Raw genomic sequence first — 9,937 nt, 5'->3', positions numbered from 1 at the left:
TATTTCCAGGCCTAGGATGAGGTGCATATTTTCAGTTTAGTGGTGAAGCACAAAACCCTTGAAACAATATGACAAAATGGAATTTTGTTATAGCATCATGCATACTGTATATACATGCATACTGTATATAGTCAAGCATGCTGTGCTTGACTATAAACCAGAGGGTCATAAAATCTGAGAAATGTTCTGATAGCCATGATATGCTTTTACATGTCAGATACAGTGTTTGAATTGGCTTCTAAAAGCGATATGGTGAGAGGTCAATCAGGCTAAACACAAACAGAAACACAAATCAGACGACACGTCGGAGATGAAGAGGTTGTAGAATTCAGCGATATCAGTCCAAGACAAATAGCAGCCTGACAGTTTGGCATTGCTGATTTGCTAAGTCCAGACATTAATGAATCACTTTGTTCTCATAGCTGGGTGATTAAAGTGATGAAAGGAGAACAAAAGCAAAGCACTGGTACGTCAGCCTCACCTCTCAATACGGACTGATTGACGACTCCCGCTTTGATGGATTGGAGAGGTCAGAGGAAAAGCGTCAGGATCGATAAATATTAAAGTTGATGGCTTGTTTTTCCTCAGGCGAAGTCCTGTACAATAGGAGAGTCTAGGTATGATTCCATCTCACAGTGTTAGATTGGTTCTCTATCTCGAGGACCAAACCTGAGTCTGCATCAAATGAATGCCAGTAGTTGTTATTGAGGGATAGCGAAAGACTATATCTCCCTAGATCTCAATATCACTTCATATTTTATCCCAATCAAATCATTTGAATGTCCAAATATCTGCTCAAGAAGCCATTTTAATACTTTGGGGCTATATCTGTATTGTTTTTGTCGGGGGAACACGAGGATTGCCTTTGACCTTATTGTGGATTCGGACCGTTTGACATTTGAGAGGGGAACTCAAGGGGTGTGTCTAGGTCCACGGAACTTTTTTTTTCAATCAGCGCCACACTGAATTAGAGCTGTGTTACTGACTTACATACATTTTCCATGGCTCCTGTGACTGTGACCGTACAGTAGAGCAGAAACAAAAGCCCTCACGGGATGACGGATGGACAGTTCTGGAGCGCGTCACTGGCAGAGGGCCAAGCACGCCTGATCCATAGCCTTCATGTCATATCAGACATGTTCAAGCACATTTACATTACACGTAAACACATGACTGTCTAAAACTTAGCCTTTAGAATCTACACAATCAGGCAGTTGCATAGATAAGGCTCTAGGGGTGACTGAGCGCCTGCCCTTCTGCCTTCATATAGAAAAGTGTCCTTTCGGATTGGTAGCATTTTTGTTATTAATACATTTTTATTTTACTTCTAGTCTCTTTTCTCTCCTGTTCTGTAAAGAATTGCCCATCAGACTAGCTAATTTCTCATTTTCGAATCTTGGGAAATTCCTCCTCCCCCGTTCCCCTTCCCGCACGCGAGCGCGAACTGCTCTCGTTCTCCTGCTGTTGCACATGCAGAAACTACTGGTGGCTAGCGGTGGTATGAGTAGTAGCACTGACACACAGGATACAGCCAATATGGGGAAGGAAAAACCCTGAGTATTCTGTACCGGGATCAGGGAACTCCTGTTGTATACGGGACACCACACAGGAAGGTATGACCACTCTGACATGTTTGCCAAGGTAGCTCCATTACCACCAGACAAAATGCCAATAGGCACAGTATCTGTATCAGCTGGGAATGACAAACAGCTCTTACACACAAAAAAAAGGGCATTGTCGTAATTTTCACAATTTCACAGTATTATCCCAACCTCATAGTGTGGAAATATATATACAGTGCATGACTGTTCTATTCTACACTGTGGTTTCTGGTCTGATCCTCTTGGCAATGAGCGACCGTTCTCCTGTTTGCTTGATTAGCATGACAGGGTTGCTTAGCCAGTGGCGGTGCCAGTCCCTGGCTCACTGCTGTCTCATCACATTGTTCCTTCCTGGTGGAGGGAGGCTGAGGATGAAGCCGAGGCTGTTGACAACCAAACTGTTAAGATAGAAAGACTCAAAACACCATAATTGTGTAGTAAAACCATGAAAAGTAGTGCACCTAAGCTGAGATCTAGTGTTTGGAGGGTGTTTGAATGTAAACCCTATGTAAGTGTCATGGTGTACTAAATGTATTTCAAAGCAGAATGGAAGTATTCTAAAACACCCAAAGGGACTCTTCAATGTGAATACGTGTGTTTGTGAGAGAGTGTTGTGAAACGTGTTGGTGTTTCAGTGCGCGTCCGGTAAAAGTCTCATATAATCAAATGTTTTTTAACTGCATATGATTTACAGCATACATTTTGATTGATTGTAAATATCGATTGAGAAGGTGGATGTGAACCTGGATCTCCTGCTTGTCAAAACACTGCCATAGTCTACTCAACCAGTCTTCAGGACTAAAGCTTTTGTGCTGAACCACCCTTGTTACACCCAGCACACGAGGCTCCATTCAGATTTGAGATAAGTAGACTTAATATGGACTAAATAAAAAAATGTACTATAGTAAAAAAATATATATGTCCATGTTAAATCAACTTATCTCATGTCTAAATAGGGCCTTGGGAGAATTTTTTTGTTTGTTGTGAAATTGAACTTTTTTTTTTCATACCTTCACATCAGAAGACAAATGTTTAGATTAAAGGCAAAATGTGAACATCAAACATTGTTCTGCTGTACTATTCAGAACTCCCACAATCTGAGGCATGGATGTGGAGAGAGGACAATCGTGGCAGGTGTGCCCTCTAACAAACTCTATGGTCAAGCATAAAAACAGGCAAGTTTGCTGTTGACTCCTTTATACTCCTGTCCTTCACGACAGGTGAAAGCACACCGAACGCTCAGATGAAACGCTCCAAAACAATCCAAAAAAGTATGTGTCAATCAAAATGTGAGTCCAAAATGTTATCACATTGAAGAAGGAAATAGAAAAGGAATTCACTCAATAAGAACATTTTTTTTGTGTTTCGGCCGCTAATGCTAATATTCCAAGTAAAACAGTCATTTTGATTAATTGATCAGTTATCTTGATGCTATATTTGCATAGCTTAATCACATATATTCTTTCTGCTTATTGGTATTGATTTGTTTAGTACTTATATGCATATTGCAATTCATTAATATTATAGCATTTGATAATGTAGTTATACATTAATGTACTATCATTATTGTTTATTATTTGCTATGCAGAAAACCATGCAGACATACTATGTAACTCACCGGCTGGCCAATCCTAACCAAAGCCAATCAAGACCAGGATCACTAGACTTATGTCAACTGAACTGTCAACTGTCAAGCATATCATCTAACTCAACTGTGCTGTGATTCAATTCATCTGAACAACCTTCCATGACATCTACCATCACCATCTGATTATAAAGACTCAGGTCAGGACATTAGCATAATGGATGACTGGTGGACCGCATTGAGCCATTGGGCTGTTTTGTATGTGTGCTAGCAGTCGTTTGCCTTTTTTTTTTCATGAATGTGAAATATGCCACTTCTGTAGATTTTGAAGAATAACATGATAAATACCTTACAGATCTTTGAATGGTTTGTATCAACATAAAATGTGAAAGACCTCATTTGCAAAGAAAAGATAAAGCATTTGAAGCTTCAATTATGTCTTGAAACATGTTTTTTTTTACCCATTAATTATTATCCTGGACAACCTTCCTCATGTCCTATGTTTGAGCATAGTACCGTACAATCGTAATTACCATTGAGCTTATAAACACCATATAAGAGCAGGGGAATATACAATAAGAGTATTTGGAAACTTGAGAAGAAGGGATCTAATTCTGCATTAGACATGACTTGAAACACCCTAATAGTCTTTTCAGACTTTAATTACTGCTCCCAGTCTCTGGCAAGGTGGTGCACAACTCTTGATTAAGTGGCGTTACAACTATTGGAGGCTCCTGAGGGAGGACGGCTCGTAATAATGGTTGGAATGGTATCAAACACATGAATGTGAAATATATGATCAATAACCAAAAATATTGTATTTTCACCATTTCAAGCCAGTGTACAAAAAAATTAAACTAAAGAACATGAAGAATATACATTTTGCACATGGAACAGCTCTACCACTTCTTAGACTTGCTTTCAATGAGTATGACAGATCTATAACTCCTATTTCTATATGAATTTGGTCGGGTCACCAAAAAAGTGACACATTGCAGCTTTAACTAAACGCAATCCTAACAATGGTCCTTTGGAGGAAGTATTGTTGACATATATTTGACATTTGTATCTAAAAGTACAATTGAGAAATAATTATTCAAAGTCGGCATATTTGGAGTTATTTTCACATTTTCTCTGATAATGCTTACAAATTGGATCATAACTTTAAAACAAGCAGAGATCCCACTCTGAAACTTTGATATCCCCATAGAGTATATTATGTTCAATATATAGAAAAATGTGCCAAATCAAACATTTTATATTTTCAATATTCATGTGTATTTATTTCAATATTCATAAATTAACGTCAATATTTTTTTAATATTTTTTTTTTGTGGGGGGGGGGGTTGTCAAAATATTAATATTTCAGAGAAAGCGTACAGCTTCATATGAAAACATTCGTAGCAGATGAAACATGGACTCTTAAAGGAGGTCTGGGTGAAGCCAAATTGTCATAAATATGCCAACGTTGATGAATTATTTCTCAATTCGGCTTTTAGAGACATATATCAAATGTAAAATGTAATTCTCCACACTGAGGTCGAAATAACACTGACATTGTGAACATTTTGATAATGCCCTTTTAGTGTAAGAGCTTTAGGGGGAAAAAACGGATTTATTAAACATACAGCGATGATAAAATATAGATATACTGCATTGGGGCTTTAACAATCCTTCCTCCAAAGGACCATTCCATGGATAGTGAAAATCATGATATTCTTTGGTCATGGTTTCGTATGGGAATCACATTTATAAGAAAGTGTCTGGTGTTGACCGATCTGGACACCCCTACCAGAAGTCCAATATGACTTTAGGAACGTTCCTCTGCCCAGAAGTTGCTGACACATGCCAGATCTTACAACTCCTGGAGAGATATTTTAAGTATCAGTTTAACCACATCATATGTTATAGCAATCTGTCAGTCGATGACGTGGCACACAACCATTGGTTGATTCATGCAACGTCTGAGCAGGGGAACATTACCCTTATCTGGAAGGGAGGACTGCTCAAGGCTGACCTCTATTGCCTCTGACACCAGCCAATAGAAGGCATCACACTTCTCTCCCAGCATCATGCTCCCTCCAGGTCTTTAACACATGAATAACACCACAACCTTCTGGGACATTTTATGGCACACAGTAGATCATTTGTCATATCATGCCTGTTATTGGGATAATGGATAACAGAAACAGGGGAGTAATTTGAGTTTAAATACTCCAGGGGTCTACATGATTATTCAGTAAGATATAGCTCGGTTTGTACAAATGTATGCGTCAAAAGTCTCCTACCTGTGTGTCAAAAGTGCATCCGCTGGGAAAGGATTTGACTGCAAAACTGAAGTGCATTTGCGTAAATACATCTTTCTCTAACCTGCTGTACAACTGAAGGCTAACAACCTAGCTAGCCGATTGTAACGGGCTAAGGTTTAGCTAGCCGATTGTAATGGGCTAATGTTTAGCTAGCCGATTGTAACAGGTTACATTAGCGTTACAGGTTAGCTTATACAAGACTCCGCCATAGATTTTTCAACTAGCCTGCCCTTGGCAATAGTGTGTCCAGTTGCAGGCGGTTCTACAAAAACCAGAGAAAACTCAAAGATATGAAATCCATGTTTAGTATCAAGTGAGAAATGTCTCTTGACTCTTCCCTTGTGTAGATCTTAGTTTTGGTCGCACTGTGTGTCCTCTACTTCTACACGTGGCCGCACATCGAAATTACTAGTTCCTGCAAAGATGCTGGGAAATTCCAGATGTGCGGCAGCTAAAGTGTCAAGGAACCTCATCACATGGTAAAAAACATGTTTAATATCTTTTAGATTTTTTTTTCTGGTTTGTCTAGTACAGTACGTGCCGGTAGTGCACCGTCCATAACGTTGGATGCCAACTGCTGATAAACCTGACAGAAGAAGAAGAGTTGGTGTTGACAGTAGCTAACATGCTTGGACACCGGTAGTCAGTGTCCTTTGCCAGCATGCAGGAAACAATTAAATGCTTGAGGGGGAATGCCCACATGCAGGAAAGTCACGAATTGCGAGCCGTAATCACACATTCTTGAAATGTATCAGTAATGCAAAAAAATATGTTTCTATCGAAGCGAGATATTTTACTCTGCCCAATATCTGTCCATAAAAATAAGCCAATGAAGGAAGGAATTTTTGAATGGAGGTCAATAAGAGTGTGTCGCATTTGGTCAACAAAGAATTGTAATTGCTAAATTCTTACATGAGGCTTATTTGATTGAATAGATGTTTCGTAAGGATTAGGTTGTTACGAATGCACTGATCTAAGTGGAGGGCACGTGGAATTTTGGCAACTTAGGAAAAAAACGACTTTATATCTGAGTTGTCTGTTGTCATAGAGATAGATAGAGGACTCATCATGGATATAACCTGTTTTAGCTTGAACAATGCCACTGAGGGCTTCCACCATTTTAAAGTAGTCAACTGGGTGGGGTGTACTACTTTAAAATGGAGATAGCATGGGCAGTGTCATTGAGGCAATCACAGAGCTACAATGGCACAGGAGTCCTCTATCTTTATGACCTGTTGTTCACATATCTGCCCTCTCATTAACTAGAATGGTCCCACCTGACATTGCCTCCTCCTGCCTGCCTTCCATATTTGAGGACATGTATTTCAATTGTTAGAGTGGTCACCCAAATATCTTGTCCATATAATAGACCATCTTTGATGGAAGTCCATCTACCTGCCATTGTGTTGAAAGGCAACTTCTGGATTTTCAATTGGTGGCCATGTTGGTTTTCGACAGTTGACGCTGGAGAAACCCATAAGTTGCCTTTTAAAAACAATGGGGGAAGAGAAAATCTGTGCAAAAACATTGACTGTATGGTATGACTTTATTTGGACATTTTATGCCATTACTTGATGCTGATCTACCAAGAATCATTGAAAGTGTGCCCACTTAGCTTTTTTTGTTGAGTAGGCTAATACAACAATACTCTAGCCGTTCAGTTCACATAGTGAGATCACCCCCACTACCTTTCCAGACAAAGACAGACACAGAGCCAGTAACTGGACTGTTGCATTTGTTTCCCCATGAAGATGCAAGGTCTCGTCACAAAACAAGAAAAAAACACAACATAAAACACATTTAAGAAATGTAATTCCTGAGCATGTTTGTCAACACATTTTGAAGGCAAGGGGAGGGAGTTGGGATATTGTACAAAGTCACTGGCAGTGTACAATGGTCCCCTGGAGACCCTGCCTGAGAGGAATGCAGGCAGCGGACAGCCTCCATAATTCTGAAACGTTCAATTAAATCAGACAGAATCATTAAATGAGCGCTGTCAGGAGGTGATACGTATTTGTCAAATGTCATTCTTGGGGGCTCAGAGGGCACACTGAGTGAATTAAAACAATTGGCTTTTAAGAGCAGGGGAATAATAAAATACGACCCCCACAGTGAATTTCTAAACTATATCATATGCATTCCTTGTTGTCCATTTAGCCAGGTTTGCAGTAGATGGAATCATTCCCTAACAATCATTCCCCTTCTTACTTACAGAGACAGCATTAGGATTCTAATATGTGCATTCTTAAGGCCTGTTTGTGCTCACAGTTAAGTTGTGAATAGGCCAATAAGACTACACATCACCATCCATCTGCATTTAAAAACCTCTCAAGTGTATTACATGTTCCACTGGCACTGACTAAACTAATAAACTATCCTGGGTCTGATTGATACTGTATGTTTACTCTGGTTTCAGGTGTTCTGGCGCCATCAAGGGGATACACCCTAAAGAGCACTTTCAAAATACAGAAATCATCCCCACGTGATGCATTAGAAAATCAAGTCAAATCAAATTGTATTGGTCACATACACATATTCAGCGGATGTTATTGCGGGTGAACCGAAATGCTTGTGTGCCTAGCGCCAACAGTGCAGTAGTATCTAACAATTCCCAACAATACACAAGTCTGAAAGTAAAATAATGGAATTAATCAAATATATCAATATTAGGACGAGCAATGTTAGATTGGCATTGACTAAAATACAGTAGAATACATTCTATACATATGAAATTAGTAAAACAGTCTGTAAACATGATCAAAGTGACTATTGTTCCATTATTAAAGTGGCCAGTGATTCGAAGTCTATGTATATAGGGCAGCAGATTCTAATAACATGCTGACCAGACAAGTCGCGTGCGCAAGCGTCGCAAATTAAACTTAGAAATCCATGTTATTCAATTATTGCAACCACACTGCTCGCGAGCGTCTGCGACAGGAAGGGCGAAATAGAACTCATACCTATTTCTGACGCAGATCGCGCTGAAAGTCCTGCCTCTCCCATCTCCTCATTGGTATATAGAAGCAGGTACCCACGTGCCATCTCCTCATTGGTTATACCCACGTGGTGACTGAAATAGGAACAGTTTTGCTGGCAGTTGTGGTAATACAATGAAAGTTGAAGTTAAATGATGAAAAAGCCTGGAAGGAGGAGAGATGTTTCGAAACGATTCGGTTGGCCGTTTTATGTGTGGATTAATTGTCAGTCGAGGTCCTTGTGCATTACAGGTAAAATAACAACTAAATGTTTATATCCCAGGACAAAATAGCTAACAGCAAGCTCGCTAAATAGGACAAATTAACGTTAGCTAGCAAGTGCAAGTTAACTAGCTAAATTGCCATACATGTTTAATCATTTTCAACCTGTCCCCAAATTAATGTCATTGGTTCACAGTTTGTTTTCATATTTTAACCTGCGTGACGTGATCACGTTTGGTGTTGGGGGGCAAAATAAATGTATGCACGATAGCACTCGCGTGCAGCCGGATTGGGTTCCGTGTTAGAGGCCAAGCAAATTTCTTTGTCAGTGAAGTGTAGGCCGAAGAACTTGAAGCTTTTCACCTTCTCCACTGCGGACCCGTCGATGTGGATAAGGGAGTTCTCCCTCTGCCGTCTCCTGAAGTCCACAATCAGCTCCTTTGTTTTGTTAACGTTGAGGGGGAGATTATTTTCTTGGCACCACTCCACCAGGGCCCTCACCTCCTCGCTGTAGGCTGTCTCGTCATTGTTGGTAATCAGGCCTACTACTGTTGTGTCGTCTGCAAACTTGATGATTGGAGTTGGAGGCGTGCGTGGCCTCACAGTCATGGGTGAACAGGGAGTACAGGAGGGGGCATAGCACACACCCTTGTGGGGCCCATGTGTTGAGGAGCAGTGTAGTGGAGGTGTTGTTTCCTACCTTCACCACCTGGAGGGCGGCCCGTCAGGAAGTCCAGGACCCAGTTGCACAGGGCGGGGTTCAGAGCCATGAATATTTGTGCAAAAAATATGATTTCCAGACAGAATATTAACATTGTCTGTATCCGGTGGATAGTTATCAGAACTGTTTTACAGAAGAAGAAAAAAACAACATCCAATTTGGTCTCTGAATACAGACATAATATAGAATTACTGAAAGATAAGTATTCCAATGGCACTATTTATGGGCTTCAGTTACTTTGTATACCCAAATTTGTGTATCAGGAATGCACTAGGCTATAATTAACATTGCAATAGCACTTCAGAAAGCATCCCGTCTGAATGGTGGAAGCAGTTAACTGTCAGTTAAACTGTGGTTTGTCTCCCTAAAAGCGTCTTATTTCCTCTGACTGAACGGGTGTACTTTGCTGTAATCGTCCTGGTCTGGGGCGGGAAAGAAAACCCCAACAACTTGAAGACGAGTCCTATGATGCAATGTCATTCAAGGCAGCCTACAGCAACATTAAACATCTTGCAGGGGAATTT

The sequence above is a fragment of the Oncorhynchus masou genome, chromosome 31 (assembly GCF_036934945.1).
Source record: "Oncorhynchus masou masou isolate Uvic2021 chromosome 31, UVic_Omas_1.1, whole genome shotgun sequence".
In the NCBI taxonomy this organism is placed as follows: domain Eukaryota; kingdom Metazoa; phylum Chordata; class Actinopteri; order Salmoniformes; family Salmonidae; genus Oncorhynchus; species Oncorhynchus masou.
This window is presented reverse-complemented; position numbering follows the sequence as displayed.